The 16,663-nt window shown below is 34.2% G+C and overlaps 1 protein-coding gene across 1 annotated transcript in view; it reads left to right on the top strand.

Moving 5' to 3' along the window:
• Nucleotides 1-998: 998 nt before the first annotated feature.
• Nucleotides 999-16,663, top strand: part of LOC125061189 (teneurin-a) — a 206,169-nt gene continuing 190,504 nt past the window's right edge. The window contains exon 1 of the mRNA XM_047666432.1: nucleotides 999-1,086. The gene's annotated coding sequence lies outside the window, so the exon portion shown is untranslated. The remainder of the gene's footprint in view (nucleotides 1,087-16,663) is intronic.

Genomic DNA, 16,663 nt, shown 5'->3' with positions numbered 1-16,663 from the left:
GTTGCCAGGGCACACTAGGTTTGTATAAATTTTGTTCCTGTGTAGGTGCCTGTTTAACAGGTATCATATGTTCTTGTTGGACTTGGGAGACATCACTGAGTGAAGATGAACGAGTTCTATTAAATAGTGCAGGGTGAAAAAGTTGCTGAGTCAGAATTTTTTGCTTCTTTACTGTGGTTGATTCCGCTTGGTGTGGCAAAATTTCCCCCCCTCCAGAATACGAGGGGCAGCCTGGGTATTGCTTAGTGACGTCGTCGATTGACGAAGATTTAGGTGGTGTTCTTTGCATTATGTTCCCACGAGTAGGGTCGAATAAACAGGTCGCTTCCAGGGTGACGCCCTTTTCCCCAGAAGAAGGCACAGTACGACAACGTTTGCCAGTTTCGTTGAAGTTGGACGCTAGAGACTGAATTATCCCATCAGCCATATACACCTCATGTAGGGGCATACACATCCCTTGGCGCGTTTCCCACCGTAGGATAGGGGTAATTTATTATAGAGGTTTTCTTCCTCGCGGCCCAGATGATAAAGTCCAGACCCCCGGTTCCCGTGAGACATGACCACAGGTTTACGGTTTGAGGTGGCTCTTTCGAGTCACACTTGTTGCTTAATCGGTTTTGAGGCGCCGATGACTCGCCTTCGCCCGTCACAGTCGGCAGTACAGACCTCGAGGAGGATGTTATTGTGTGTAACCCGTTAACAGATCTGTACAGTATCCAGGGGAGGCGACTGGGACGCCTGTGGATCGGACTTTTGGGTGCGCGCAATATAGCCAAGCCACACACTCGCAAGGCATACGCTAGCAGGGACTAACTAAAAATATTGCTGTTGCCCACTGGTTTCGGGTTGCTCAAGGGTAAAGTTGTCATTGGAGAATCACCGCTGGGGTTTAATAATCTAATATAAATTAACTAATTGTACTGACTTGTTGTAGATACGTAGGTCTCATTATCTATTCTATAGAAGTGACCCAGGTTTTTTTATTACAGAGTTCGTGCTTTCCGAGGGCGGTCACGCTGGTAATTACCCAGCGAGGTCACCTTTATCTACCTCAACTACGGGACACTCCAGCTCCAGTCATCACAGGTAAGGAATACAAACTTAGATACCTAGGACTACAATGTCTAAAGGCCGATTTACATTATCTTAGTGTTTAGGAGAGTGCTTTAGTACAACTTGAAAGGCAAGTTCTTTAGCATAGCGTTTACTAAAGCAAGTAGCGTTTACATGTTTCAACTAAAGTACTATCCTAAAGCACTCTCCTAAACACTAAGATAATGTAAATCGGCCATTAGATAGGTATCGGCATCAAGCAGAAATGTGAATTGGCGGAACATTGGATGTGGGTTTCCTTAATGAAGTAAATATAGTTGATTCTAATAATACGAGTAGTAAACATAAATATCTAACAATGTGTAAGATTCGGGATTCATTTTAAGTTAAAAATACCTGTGTGGGTTCTAAGCTCTTCCAAAACAAACTTAATAACTCCATAACAAAGTTAATATATATTTATTTTAAATTACAATTTTGAAATTTTTATAACTGTTTACAATTTCTTTTCTTTTTTAACAAACAGCATTACGTGAAGTGAAACACGCGTGAGTGCATTAGTGAGTGTATGGGTGCATGTGAGTTAACGAGTGAGTGTAATGTGTATGAATGTGTTTTATTATTCTAAGTTATATATATTTAATGCTAACTCCTATTAACCTGTTGTATGAATTTTTGTTTCCGAAATAAATGTTTTACTATTTCTTATCTCACCGGAAAGGGAACTTTTTGTGACTTATATTCTGTTTAATTAATAAGTATATCGTGAACAATAATTTGACTCAATGCCATTGAGAGTTTACTGATAAGGACACGGCAAAAATTGTTTATCATAGCTACTTTCACAGCGTAATGTCGTACGGTATTCTACTGTGGGGTGCTGCTGCAGAGGTTCAATCCATATTTGTGCTGCAGAAGCGGGCTGTTCGGGGTATTTGTTGTGTTTCTCCGAGGGAGTCGGTACGGAATAAGTTTAAGGAGGAATTAAATATTATGACACTATCTGGTCAATATATTCTTGAAGCCTTGTTAAATGGTGACTTTCACCAGTATAATACGCGAAATAGAACTAATTTGAGTGTACGACCAACCAGGCTCCAAAAGATAAACCACTCCTTATATGGAAATTGTATTCGTTTTTACAACAAACTCCCAAGCGAAATTAGAGTATTATCACTAAATAAATTCAAAGCCGTCGTTAAACGGAAACTAATCAACAAAGCTTTTTATAAATTTGAGGACTACTTAAATGATCCTAATCCTTGGGATTGAATTGCTCCAGTTCAAAGAATTTGTATGACAATACCTGGCGATTAAAAAGAGTGGCGGAAAGTTTCTTGCCAGTTCTTCTTACCCGCTCTACGCCCTTGACTTGCGAACTGGTAGTAAATGTAAATTGACGATTAATTTAACTTGACGATTCAAAAGTGTACTTGGTTACCCAAGTGTACTTGAATAAAGATATTTTGAGTTTGAGTTTGATATATTTCATAATTGAATTCGGATTAGTTTTGTCTTTGAATAAATTTTATAACATGCATTTGTTATTGTTAAAGTAAAGTCTATGCAAATATTATTTAACATTTGAATCGTAAATTTATAGTTTACGTTGTAACATGGATTCTACAAAAGCCATAAAATTAAAATGTTTTATGACATGAACTTAAGATCCAGTATTTTTTAACATAGTTACCATAACAAAAATATAGCAACCATAACAGGTAAAGTTATAAATGTTTGTTTTTTCTTATTTTATATTTAATAATTCAAGTTAAGGCTTTATTTTGCTCACTCAGGTTTATTAGTTTTATACGAGTAGCGATTACCTAAATTCGGAGTTACGCCTCGAGAGTGTAGCCAGACGCAGGCCGTCTCATAGCCATAAAAGCGTTTCATAGTGATAGTAGCATTTAATTAAATATAATGTTTTCTTTTGTTATACTCGAGTGGTATATATAGAGTGAAAATAGTAACATCTATTATTTAAAGCATTACGTTGTCACGGGAAACGTACATTCATAAAATGCAAATAGCGATCTCATCCAGGCTTAGAATTGTTTTAACAGTTTCGTTTCGAGGTTTGAATCATCTTACACATGTTAGCGATTTTCGACATTTTCTAAATTATGTGTTTTCCCGCGATAAAAATATTACAATACATAGCTCTCGACGTTAGAGCCTCTAGAGAAAAACTTTATTAATGCTTATGTTAAAGTTTCCTTTGAGCCCGAACCCTCCGAAATTAATCTTTTCCCAGCATCACAAGCTCCAAAATATTCGGAATTCCGTCCATCTATTGAGCTTGACGTGTTTTTAACATTCAAACGTTAATCATTTGAGCTACAACCTTTTTAGGTCTGGGCCTCAGATTACTGTATCTGTTTCATGATCATGACGGTAATCTAATAGGCATGAAGGTGATCAGCCTTCTGTGCCTGACTGCACGCTGTTGACTTTTTGTTTCTAAGAGAGAAGAAAGACTCGAGCGAATATTAAATGCGCACATAGAAAGAAAGGCCATTGATGCACGCCCGGGGATCGAACCTACGAGGAAGGATGAGAGTCGCACGCTGAAGCCACTAGGCCAACACTGCATGAATTATATAAAATTCAAACGTTAATAACGCTTATATTTTATATAATTCGTGACTCAGTTTGAGGCATATCGTGTACTTGATTCATTTCTCGGAAAACCAGTCAATGAAAAGAAAAGCTGAAACGTGTGTGCCCCATGTATTAAACCATTCTTTAATGACGAATCACAAGTGTACATTGTGTTACCTACGTGAATAAATGATTTTTGAATTTGAATTTGAATAAATCATCAAGATCCAGATCTATAGAATAGTTTGACTCTATGGACTCAACTGACATGATATTCGACTCAAATTAATTTTGAGATTGCCTGTGCTTTGACAATTTGTAGCAATGTCCATTTTTGAAAAATCAATAAACTTTGGTTATTATAATTGGAGATCAAATTTTAATTGTTAACTGTATGTTTTGAATATAAATGTTAGTTATAGTATCTTTACTTTGTCAAACAAATGAAACCCCATGTATTAAACCATTCTTTAATGACGAATCACAAGTGTACATTGTGTTACCTACGTGAATAAATGATTTTTGAATTTGAATTTGAATAAATCATCAAGATCCAGATCTATAGACTAGTTTGACTCTATGGACTCAACTGACATGATATTCGACTCAAATTAATTTTGAGATTGCCTGTGCTTTGACAATTTGTAGCAATGTCCATTTTTGAAAAATCAATAAACTTTGGTTATTATAATTGGAGATCAAATTTTAATTGTTAACTGTATGTTTTGAATATAAATGTTAGTAATAGTATCTTTACTTTGTCAAACAAATGAAACCTTTTTTTCCTCGTCAATAGATGGTGCTGATACGGCAATATTTACACACTTATTATATCAAATAATTAACTCTCAAATTAATGTTCATTTCGCTAATCGCTTATTAAAAACAATTAAAGAAACCGTCATATGAAAAATATTTATATGTGATTTTCATTACATCACAGGACTTTTAAACCAAGACCAAAAAATGTATTTGGATTTTACCTTACTTGTATTGTTTTTTTTTTAACTAATTTTTTTACTGAATAGTTTAGTGTAGTTTGGTGTTGAATTTTTTTTATGTCTATGTCATTTATGTTTGGGTTGTCTGGGAGAAACTTTACATTAAAACCGCCAATTTACACCGACTGCGTTAATTTATTTAATTTTATTTTTCTCCTGTTTTGTGTAATTGTGATGTATTAAATTGTTATTATTAATTTATCGATCAGTTTGTTTAATTCAAAAAAAGAACAAGTTAATTATAAAAAACCCTAACAAGTTTAAAAACAAAATATTTGTACCATTATGAAATAATCTACTGAAATAAAAATCGTTATTATAAAATGCATTGAATGTAAGCACTGAATCCAAATGATTGCGTGTTCTGCGCAATTCCATTTATTTTAGAAAAGAGCAAATTTAAGTCCGCATCAAAGAGAAAATGGAATCGTTGTTTTTGGTAGCTAATTGAATTTCATGTTGTGATCATGAATTTCTAACTCATATTAACAACCTTTTCCTTTAGATTTTTATGTATTGTAGCTCGCGATAATATTAAAAATATTGACGTAAAAAATGCAGCAGCAAAGAGTTCACGTCGATATAATCCCTGTACATGTCACTTCTGTTATCTCGGCTTTAGCCATGCAAATCTTTATGCATCTCATATTTTATTCCTCAGTTGTATGTTGGAAAATATATAATATATTGGCGGATATAAATATTTCCAAATTTGGATTGATAACTTTATAATTATCAACATAATTATGAGTTTGACAATTTTATATAAAAAAATTACATTTATAAATATAAATGTAATATTACATTTTAATTTTATATAATTATAGCACTTATGAGCCTTCTGGCAATGTTAGTATCCATGGGTCTATGTCCTCACTTAACATCAGGTGTACCTAAACATAACAGTGCTCTATTTAAGAATTATTCCAGCAACCTCGCTGAACACACCCATGACTTACTACCACACTCAATTTGGATCCGTTTTTCAAACAAAATATGAAGTCTCTTGATACATCCATCCTATCGTTGGATTGGTCTCACTTGTGTCCCAACGCATCAACTTGCAGTACATAATCACCTGCGCTCAAAACAAGTCTTATTCGAGAGCTATTTATAAGCAGAAAAAAAAAGGTTCAAAAAAAGAAATCTATTTGTCTGATATAAGAAATTTAAGTGCTCATTTCGACGCTCACCAGACACGAGAATGCTTTACTGAAACTATTTTACAAAAACCGCTAAACCACAATTCGTGCCGTGAAAAATATTAATGGAAAATTTGAACGTTTTACAGTGTTTAGTTGTACTTAAGTGTCATAATCCTATGTACCTGCATCAAATTAGAATACCGATACCAATTTATTTTGGTGTTTGGTTTCTGCTGTTAATAACGTTTTTGTCTATTTACGGAATATGAATTGATATTTGTTTAATAACATTTCCTTATGTGCCTGTACTGCCTTGCGATTCTGTAACTCACTTTTCGAACTCTCACAGCGGTTTTCGCAGCGACGGTCGCGCTCAAATCAGTCGTGAAGCATTTTACGATTTGGCATTCTGATAAACAATAAACTACAAGCCTAACAGTATTCTGTTAAGCAATTTCACATGAGATTCCAAAAATGACGTGAGTGACGAAGGGAGCGTTGTTAGTGCGAGGTGAACTCACGGATTAACAGAATCACACGGCTGTACTTTTGGTCCAAAAAGCTAGTTTCTGATGATGATGGTGCGTTGCACACATTAATAAAATCATCATTTACAATTGCACTTTACCACTGTATTTCCTCCAATGCTATGAAACTACGCGAGAAATTTACTTTTAAAGGTCTAGTTCACAGGCTTTATACTAAATGCTTTTATATTTGGAAATAAACAGCTTAACACATACAGCCTCACTGGGTCCAACATCCGTCACGCAGGCCTGCCTAAGCGCTTTTTCGCCTCGTTTAAAAAAGTGTTAATTCATTCTCACTAAATATTTTTCACTATATATACTGATGTATAGTGAAGGCCAGGGTCGCGAGTGCGTTGCCGGTTTTTTAACAAACAATTACACTTAAAATATAGCCAGACATGGAATTCATAATATTTACCCACAAAATGGTTCAAAAAGTTACAATTTAGAAACAATGAAAATTATTCAATACATTTAACTAAGAGGTACCTAATTTTGCTGTGTTGTGTGATGGTGTAAAAGTGAAGGTGTGTAATGAATAGATAACATACATGTAGAACACGTGGTGGTTCAGAAAAATATGTTTTATCTATAATAAAAGTTGATTCGAAAATTCTAAAAAATATTACTCTCTTTTTGGTGCCAAGACTTCAAATGAATTTTTCAATATGTTTTTTGAATAGTATTCCTGAATAGCTATAAATTGTATAAAATATTAAATTAAAATTTCAATTAATACGTACAACGTGTGAATAAATTGAAATGACCCCTCAATAGTATGACTTTAAACGTGATGTAAGCAAAATATTAATGAGAATTTCATATCGTATCTCGGGATGGACATACATTAATAAGTTATAGGGCAGACCAGTTATGCTGGCTCATCCGAACCTTACCCTTAGCTTTTAAATTGAACTTAAATAATACATGATCCAAAAATTGTATTCGTAGATTGCAATTTTATTTTTGAACAAATTTCAGTGTAGCAGTTTTATAAAATCACACTACTGTATAGTATTTCTAACGGCTTTGATCTGTTTATTGTGTCACTATGCCGTCATTCCACAACTGGGCGTTTTACCAGTACCACTATGTGGAACAAGCTGCCTACTGAAGTATTATATTTTCAAACCAATTCGACTTAGAGTCTCAATTCCTAAAAGGCCGACAACGCACTCGCTAGCTTGGGAGTGCCAATGGGCAGCGGTATCACTTACCATCAGATGAGCGTCCTACCCGCTTGCCCCCTGTTCTATAAAAAAATAATAGTAATAAGATTTAATAATGAAAAATATGTTTGTGTCATCACGAAGTAATCTGTCAATCTGGGTTGGCTGCGGTCTCTTCAAAAACTATATTTGAACAATGAAATAAATTAAATGCCAGCAATGTTTAAGTAAGTGTAACACCTGCCACAAGAGCTTAGCAAGTGCGTTGCTGGCCTTTAAGGTAGTGGTACGGTCTTCCATTAAACAGTCGTAACAGCTCGAAAATCTTGCCCGCTCTACGTCTGTAACTTGCGAACTGGTAGTAATTGTAAATTTGGAATCAATTTAACATCTTTTCTGTTGACGTTCATAAGTGTACTTGTTTACCTATATGAATAAAGATATTTTGGGTTTGAAGTACCTTGACTGGCAGCTGGTTTCATAAAGTCGTATTGTACGGCAAAAAGTGTATTTAAAAAAAACATCTCATATAAATAGGACATCGCCTGATTACAAAAAACATCTCATATAAATAGGACATCGCCTGATTACATTTTATAAGTACAAAGAATTTAACATTCAAGTTTCTTCATCAAAAACATTAAATTAAATCCCCCATTTAGATTATTGTGGATTCCCCTCTGAATGGAATTCGTTTTAGCTGACTTTTAAGAGTTGAAAAAACTTATGAAGTTCAAGTTATAAAATTTTATCACTCGTTAAATCAAAGTATATTTTATATGATCTACGTGAATGGGAATTTTAAAATACTTAAATCCTTTGTAATACCCTTGTGAAACCTTCGTCTGGGCTGCAGATTTCTGTTACTGCTTTCAGATAGTCAAGGTCTGTGCCTGATTCTTGAATTTTGGAAATCTAACGGGCTGATTCACGATATTTTCATAATCTATATTTTTTAACGGACAAACCGCACATTTGATGTTACGCGATACTGTCCATGGAAACTCACATTGCCAGAAGGCTCGCAAGTGCAGCGTTTTAGGAATTGGTACGCTCTTTTCTTGAAGGACCCTAAGTTGAATTGGTTCGGAATCACTACAGTGGGCAGCTGGTTCCACACACTGGTCGTACGCGCCAAAAACTTCTTCTTCTTCTTACTGCCGTAAGAAAGTTGTGGAGCGTTGAGGTGATACGGGTTTCGTATTCTGCCTTGACGTCTGATGATGAAACTCAGCTGGAGGAATCCGAACAAATCTTCTGAACGCTGTCTATGAAAAATACGGTAGAAGTTATATAAACTTTTGTATTGAATAATAAAAAAATAAATCAGTAGCGCTACAACCCTAATTAGGTCTGGGCCTCAGATTTCTGTATCTGTTTCATGATCATTTGTCAATCTAATAGGCGAGTAGGTGATCAGCGTCCTGTACACACGCCTAAGTCAAGCCGGTTTCCTCACAATGTTTTCCTTCACCGTTCGAGCGAATGTTAAATGCGCACATAGATAAAAGTCCATTGGTGCACGGCCGGGGATCGAACTTACGACCTCAGGAATGAGAACGCTAAAGTCACTAGGCCAACACTATATCAAATGATATCTTATTGAAATTAAAAATATTATAATTATTCATCGTATTCTGCGTGACCTTCTAGGCTCTCATTGTAGCCAATACTATTAAATTTTACTTAAGTAATAGCTGCCCCCGCGAACTTCGTTTCTCCTTAATGTGATTTTACTTAGCCTACCTTTTTAATACATACCAACATGGCACATTTTGCTATGCTACCCCAGAGAATGTTCAGTTTTCCGGAATGAAAACTTTTTGGGATTATTTTTTTTTTTGAATTTTTTTCTATATAAACCTCGGAGTTCAAGTCATAAGTTTTAATTAACAGAATAAAAAAATAGGGGTGGATTGTAGAGGGTCCAATCCAAAAAATAAAAGTATGGGAGTATGGGAACGAGAATTGTATATATAAGATATTAAAACTTGTATTATTTCAACATATTAATGAAAACTCATGAGTCATTGGTTAACAGAAACATGGAGGCAATGAAATTACCCCTTTGGAGTGTTAAGTGGTATCGAATCATATCCTATCATTAATCATAATTGCCCCTCTCACCTAAACCCCACAGAGGTCCTCTAAATAATTTTATTTGCTTTACTTCCTTATATAATTAACTTTGTCGGAACTAATGGGATGCTGTTTGGACAAATTAAACTATGTTCGCAACTAATAAAAATAATTGCTAAATGACCAGCGTCCGTAGATTCTATGATCAATTTTCTTTTCAAACTCAAACTCAAACTCAGAATATCTTTATTCTAGTGGGTAACCAAGTACACTTTTGAATCGTCAAGTTAAATTAATCGTAAATTTACATTTACTACCAGTTCGCAAGTCAAGGGCGTAGAGCGGGTAAGAAGAAGTGGCAAGAAACTTTCCGCCACTCTTTTTAATCGCCAAGTATTGTAATACAAATTGTTTGAACTGGAGCAAATCAATCCCAAGGATTAGGATCATTTAAGTAGTCCTCAAATTTATAAAAAGCTTTGTTGATTAATTTTCGTTTAACGAGGGCTTTGAATTTATTTAGTGATAATTCTCTAATTTTATAGATAGATCAGAAATTTTGGGATCAAAGACCGCGATTATCTTATTTTTATTATAACAATGGTAATAAGCCCATAACGTATTAGCAGCTTAGTATAACATCTACTAAAAAAATTCGCCATTCAAGGGCTAATCCAGGGACATGGACTCTAGTGGCATGGAAACGGTCTCGCTATATCAGAAATGTCAAATTAATAGTAATTCAACAGACTTGGTAAACACTTATACTTGTGTATTCATCAAAGATTATGTGTCCTGGCGCACTGTCTAGATCTACTTCTGTCACCATTTATATATGTACCTACTGAAACGACAAACTATTAATATCTGTTCAAATTTCATAGTCTCCGTTTGGCTTGGTAACACATAAAAAAAGTGCATACTTTACACATGTCAGAAGTGAAACTTCCTTGGCAAACGAATTTTTAACTCTTGTTCATATTTATACAAATCTAAAACTTTAGATTTCCGAGACTAAGCGGGAGGGGAAAAGGAAGATATGTTAGGAATTTAATTGTCATTAAAATATTAAAAGTGTCAAACATTACGAAAATTATTTTAAAAATAGAATTTCTATAAGGTAATTCTCCCTTATCACTCTGTCTCAATCGCTCTCTCTCTCTGTTCTTCGACAAAAACGCTGCACATTTTTGTGACGCTAATATTATTATTATTATTGCGTTTCATCTGTAAAAATTTTACCCTCATGCGCCTAGAGAAGTTTTACTCCAAAAATACTGTTTTAAAAAATATATAGTACTAGCGTACACCATTAAAAACGAGTCGTACACAGCGGTCCATACAATTTGCTGACCGTATAAATTCTTTAACTAATAGTTATCTAAAGCAGTTCCCTATCAACCCGTCATTCAAAGGACAAAATAAAGTAATCCTCGGCCACACAACGGACATCCCCTCGAACCTTCACAAAAGTGAGTGACGTTAAAGAAGCCCCATTAACCACGAACTTTAAGGGCTCAACCAAGATGGGAACGCGTAATAAATAAAGTGCCTGAGACAGATAAATTATCTTTGACTCAGCCAGAGTCACTTCAGACAAATTGTCTGTCATAAAATCGTAAAACTCGTAAACTTTACAAAGTAAACAGCGTAACGCTTGAATTACGAAATGGACGGTAATTTTTCATACGTTACCATAATGAAACTTGATCGATATAATCGTACGCAATGTTTTCATGTGGTAAGCGAGATCGCTGAAATGAAATCGAAACGTCGAATTATGTTGATAATGCAACAAATTCGCATGGTCATAATGATTTATTACATTCTTCTAGACTCACAAAAATTGATTTTTGAAATATAGTAATAATATCTTAGAACATTGACCTACGAGTGACTTTAACGAGAGAATTTAATAAAACGCATATTGATTCAATTTTATTTACAATCAAGTATTTACGAATTTCTTAACCTAAAAAGTAATAAAAATTAATAAAAAGAAAATCAAAAAAATTTAATTAATATTTACGTAGAAAATGACATATAAATCTTTAAACTATAGTTTGCAGTTTACGGACGCGTATATGCAATTCTGGTAGATATCGTGTTTTGAAATACATACGGCGAAATAAACAATGTTTGTGACATTTCTAATAAACAAGTGGAAAATCGAACACCTCGTCCATTCAAAAGACATGTCGTTATGTTTTTTTTTCATACAAAGAAAATTAGCACAGTAGGGAATCAAACTCACGACCTCAGACTTGAGTCACTCCTAAATACTAAGTACTCAAACTCAAACTCAAAATATCTTTATTCAAGTGGGTAACCAAGTACACTTTTGAATCGTCAAGTTAAATTAATCGTAAATTTACATTTACTACCAGTTCGCAAGTCAAGGGCGTAGAGCGGGTAAGAAGAACTGGCAAGAAACTTTCCGCCACTCTTTTTAATCGCCAAGTATTGTCATACAAATTGTTTGAACTGGAGCAATTCAATCCCAAGGATTAGGATCATTTAAGTAGTCCTCAAATGTATAAAAACCTTTGTTGATTAATTTTCGTTTAACGAGGGCTTTGAATTTATTTAGTGATAATTCTCTAATTTCGCTTGGGAGTTTGTTGTAAAAACGAATACAATTTCCATATAAGGAGTGGTTTATCTTTTGGAGCCTGGTTGGTCGTACACTCAAATTAGTTCTATTTCGCGTATTATACTGGTGAAATTTGTTTTAAAATCGTTTATATTTTTTTGGACATACAACAAGGCTTCAAGAATATATTGACCAGATAGTGTCATAATATTTAATTCCTTAAACTTATTCCGTACCGACTCCCTCGGAGAAACACAACAAATACCCCGAACAGCCCGCTTCTGCAGCACAAATATGGATTGTACTGCTATACTGTATAATGTTAAACGGAAATATAGTAAACAAAATCTCGCTTAAAAACGTATAAATGGATTGTTGGAATTAAAGCGCGAAAAGAGAGGGTCCGATGTTAAACTTTTAATTGCTTTTATAGCTTTAGCTTTTAAAGCCCAAAGTGCGTGTGACCATGTACAGTTATCGAATTAAATCTTTCAGCTGAGTGGTTTTACAGCGGACAATTTCACGTTAATACCATTAAATTAAGGTTTTGTCTGAGCAATTTGCTTACTGGAAACAAGGCTAATAGATTCTATAAATCGACCTTCCTGAATATCTTCTATCATCTTCATTCTTTTCTATCTATCGATAGAAAAGCAATTAAAAGTGAAGGCAACATGAAGGACAGATGGCGTTTAGTTAGTAAGAGGAAGTTTAGTTTTTTAAGGCAGTTTTTGCCGTGCTATGTGGAACCAGCTCCCCACCGATCTATTTTCGAACCAAGTGAAAAGAACATACCAATTCTTAAAAGGCCGGCAACGCCCTTGCGAGCTTTCTGGCAATGTCCATGTCCATGGGCGGCGGATATTTAACATCAGATGAGCCTCCATTTATCCCTTGTTCGATACAAAGGTTTAGTTGTTTATAATTCCTTTTTTAGTTTAATGTGGGCAGTTACAAAAACTTTTATTGACTATTTAATCTAATTACATATTCACAAATATACTTATGGGCAAGCCCACCGGATCTTAAGTTAGTAAAGTCCCTTTCAAAAGGGGAATAGACACTCTTCTGCTGTTTAGCTTCTCGGATCTGCCCGATCGGGTTAGTTTAGGTTAATAGGTATATGAAACAGCAGTAAATACAGATAACTTGAGATTTTTTAAAAAATGTTTGGGATCTGATTTGATACATTTTTGGCAAGAGGAACAGAGAATCGAGCAGGAAATTGCTAAACTGACTCCCAAGGTATAACAAATGAAAAAGAGGAAGACCAGTTAGAAGGTGGAAAGACCAAATTAAGGAAACAGTACATTGCAGAGAGTGGCGCTGTGCATGCAGGAATGGCGGGATTCGGAGACCTTTGCCAAAAAAGGTCACATATACCTAAAACGATGGAGATAAAAATATAAATGTATTTTTTTTGTTACACGTTCTAAAACAGACAATATGACATCACAAATTTAACACAAATACACATAAATTACATTAGAACAAAAGCAATCTATCAAATGAAAAAAATAAAACAAATAAACACAAATAATAAAAACTAAAACAATAAAAAATAACTAAAAATTAAAAATTAAAAATTTATATCTAATAACTAAAACCTCATTAAGAGCATGATAAACAAAGTTACGGTAAGTTGGCAGACTGTTGCAAAACACATCAATATTTGTAATCAAGACGTAAGAGCGAGATAGCCTGGACCATTCAAAGTAGCAGATTTAAGTGTAAATGTATCTGAAATAAAAGGATATTATTATTATTGATAAATTGTTTCTCCCAAATCTTCCAAAGTTCAATACAACCTATTTATTACACTGTTACGAGGGAATGCAGCCAATACGGCAATATATCCTCCACTTACTTATGAAACTGACTCTTACTGTCAATAAACGCAGTAATCGCTATGAATATGGCGGCCATTTGGCTGACTATAGCAGGATTTATTCTGTGCACCGGTTTCGGCAGATTTAGTTTAACTCGTTTGTTTCAATGGAACAATATGTCAATGTTACTACGGAATACAGAGGCCAAAGTCAGTGCAAAATAGCATATAATAACTATCAGGTATAAAGTATCGATCATTAAATATTTAAACTATTATAACATATAGCAGTTGTTATATGATTCAGATAACGGAGTAGCTAGATATTCAATAATCAAGCAAAAATATACAAGGCTTGTGTAATTATAAAATATTTAAAGTATGAAGTCCCGTGTGTGTGTATCACTATTTTTTTCTGTTCGCATTTATTGAAAAGAATCGAACCTATTTAGAAGCCATTTTACTAAATCCGTTTAGGCGGTACAGTACAGTAAGTACATAATAGTAGTAATAATTGATTGCCATAGAGGCTGACGGCGATAAAAATCATAGGAACAAATAAAATTTTATTTAAACCAAACCTAACTCCGAGTCGCAATACAACATGGTAAATCACTGTATACTAAAAAAAATATATATTTCTTGACAAATAAATCATAATCTCGTCTTTATAAAAGACGCCAAAATATTTAAAATTACGTATAAAATAACTACACGAATTAAACAATCGAGAAATGTACAGGAACAATAACAATTTTTAACAATACAGCGGGGCAATGCTACCCGCGTTAAAGGACCAAACTTTTTATATTTGTTCTAATTCTCTTGTTATTTATTTTTAATTATTTTTATTATTACTAGTAGGTTAAGAAAATTGTAAATTTGATTCTTATGTTTAGGTTTTGGTTTCATATTGATTTAAAAAGAATTACACATTAAACCTTATGAGCTAATTAAATTATGGCTCTATTCTCTCTGGTAGACCTATTGACAAATAAAAGAGTCTACAATCTATGAAGTTGGTTTACACTATTTACCATCGTATATTTATGCCCACTAAAAACATTTTTTGGTGACTAAAAGCGATTATTATCAGACTAGAGAATTCCGCAGCTACCTTTCATTATAACAGTACAATAATATGCGGGTAGTCCAACTATTGTCCACTATCCAATTAACAGGAAACATGTCAAGTACGCTGATGCGAAGTGATGTTACGCTGTGTCACTAATTATCAGCCTTTTGTATTGCAAATATTATTACGGTGGCCAGCTGAATGTAAATTTGCGTTGCAATTAAAATTATTTTGCATCACAAACACACTTATCGAGGGAATGATAAGTCAAATATGGTGAGGTGAAATGTTACGTTAATTTCGATACGTGCCATAAAATATAACGTTAGTAATGGACATTAATAATTCCTAATTTAGGCTGAAAATGGTAATTCATTTCAGTTCAGCCTAAATTAGGAATTATTTTTCACTTTTTAGTTTGATGTGCTTTAAAAGCGTGTTTTTTAGTTTTTTTAAACTATTATTTATTTTTTAGTTAATTTTTTCTTAATTTTTTTTTTTGGATTATTGCATTGTCATCGATCTTTGACAGATGCGCAAAGTTTGAATTAAATCTGTCCGTTAAAAGTGGGTCAAAATCGAGTTCGAAGGAGTCGGTTACATACATACATACAGGTGAAGCTAATATAAAGCGTGTAAAAATACAAAGACTGGAGAAAGCAAATCTATTTCACTCTGACCATTTGCATTTCTTTTTCTGCTTTCCTAACCATTTGTACAATAAACTTAATTCTTCCTTAAGGACCTATCTGGCCGCCAAACTCCAAAAAAGTACATTGTTTCTTTCAGTTTTTCGTCATCGTTTCTTGAAGTTGGGCGAATGTAATAAAATATATGGTGGAGTTGAGTAGTTTATGTATCTATTTTGAAAGATCGATACACGATTTAAATAACTTCGCTCAGAAAAATCCAAACATAGCCAATTTTTGATACCTTGAATTCATTTTATGACGAAAATGTATATAGAACATGATTTTGAAATTTACACGATATATTTTATCGCAAGCCAAGTAATCCATTTAATTAGTTATGTTTGTGTGTTATTACGGGCCGGCGCGCCTCAGCGCTCCAGCTCTCCACTGCGCCCCGCAGTCCACCCCGAGACACTGACACAGCAATTCGTGCTGGGATAGGGCCTTAAGTATTTACTCTGTCTCTAAATTTCTAAGAAGCTTTGATTACGCTGCAAAAGAAAATTTGTTATCCATAGCCATTTGACATAGACGTTAAATTCTTTTTATCGTTAAATTCACACACCCACAACCACACAATGCTTTTGATTTTGTTTGTTTGGTAGTCTTAGATTAGTTTAGTCATATTATATAGTCATCTCTTTGTATATTTCCTGTTCGCGATAGGAGAGTATAGACCTGTTACAATATGGTCAGTATAGTAAAATGCAATATTGTGAATAGGCAAATAAACTAAACTTTATTATTGTTATAGCTGCCGGCGACCCACTCGCGAGCCCTCTGGAATAGTGTCCATGGGCAGCGGTATCACTTAACATCAGATGAGTCTATGCAAAAAGCAAAAAACTATGCTAATGAGGCAAACACAGTACCGATTAAAAAATAAAAATGTGT

This window comes from Pieris napi, chromosome 23 (assembly GCF_905475465.1).
Source record: "Pieris napi chromosome 23, ilPieNapi1.2, whole genome shotgun sequence".
Lineage (NCBI taxonomy): Eukaryota > Metazoa > Arthropoda > Insecta > Lepidoptera > Pieridae > Pieris > Pieris napi.
This window is presented reverse-complemented; position numbering and strand designations above follow the sequence as displayed.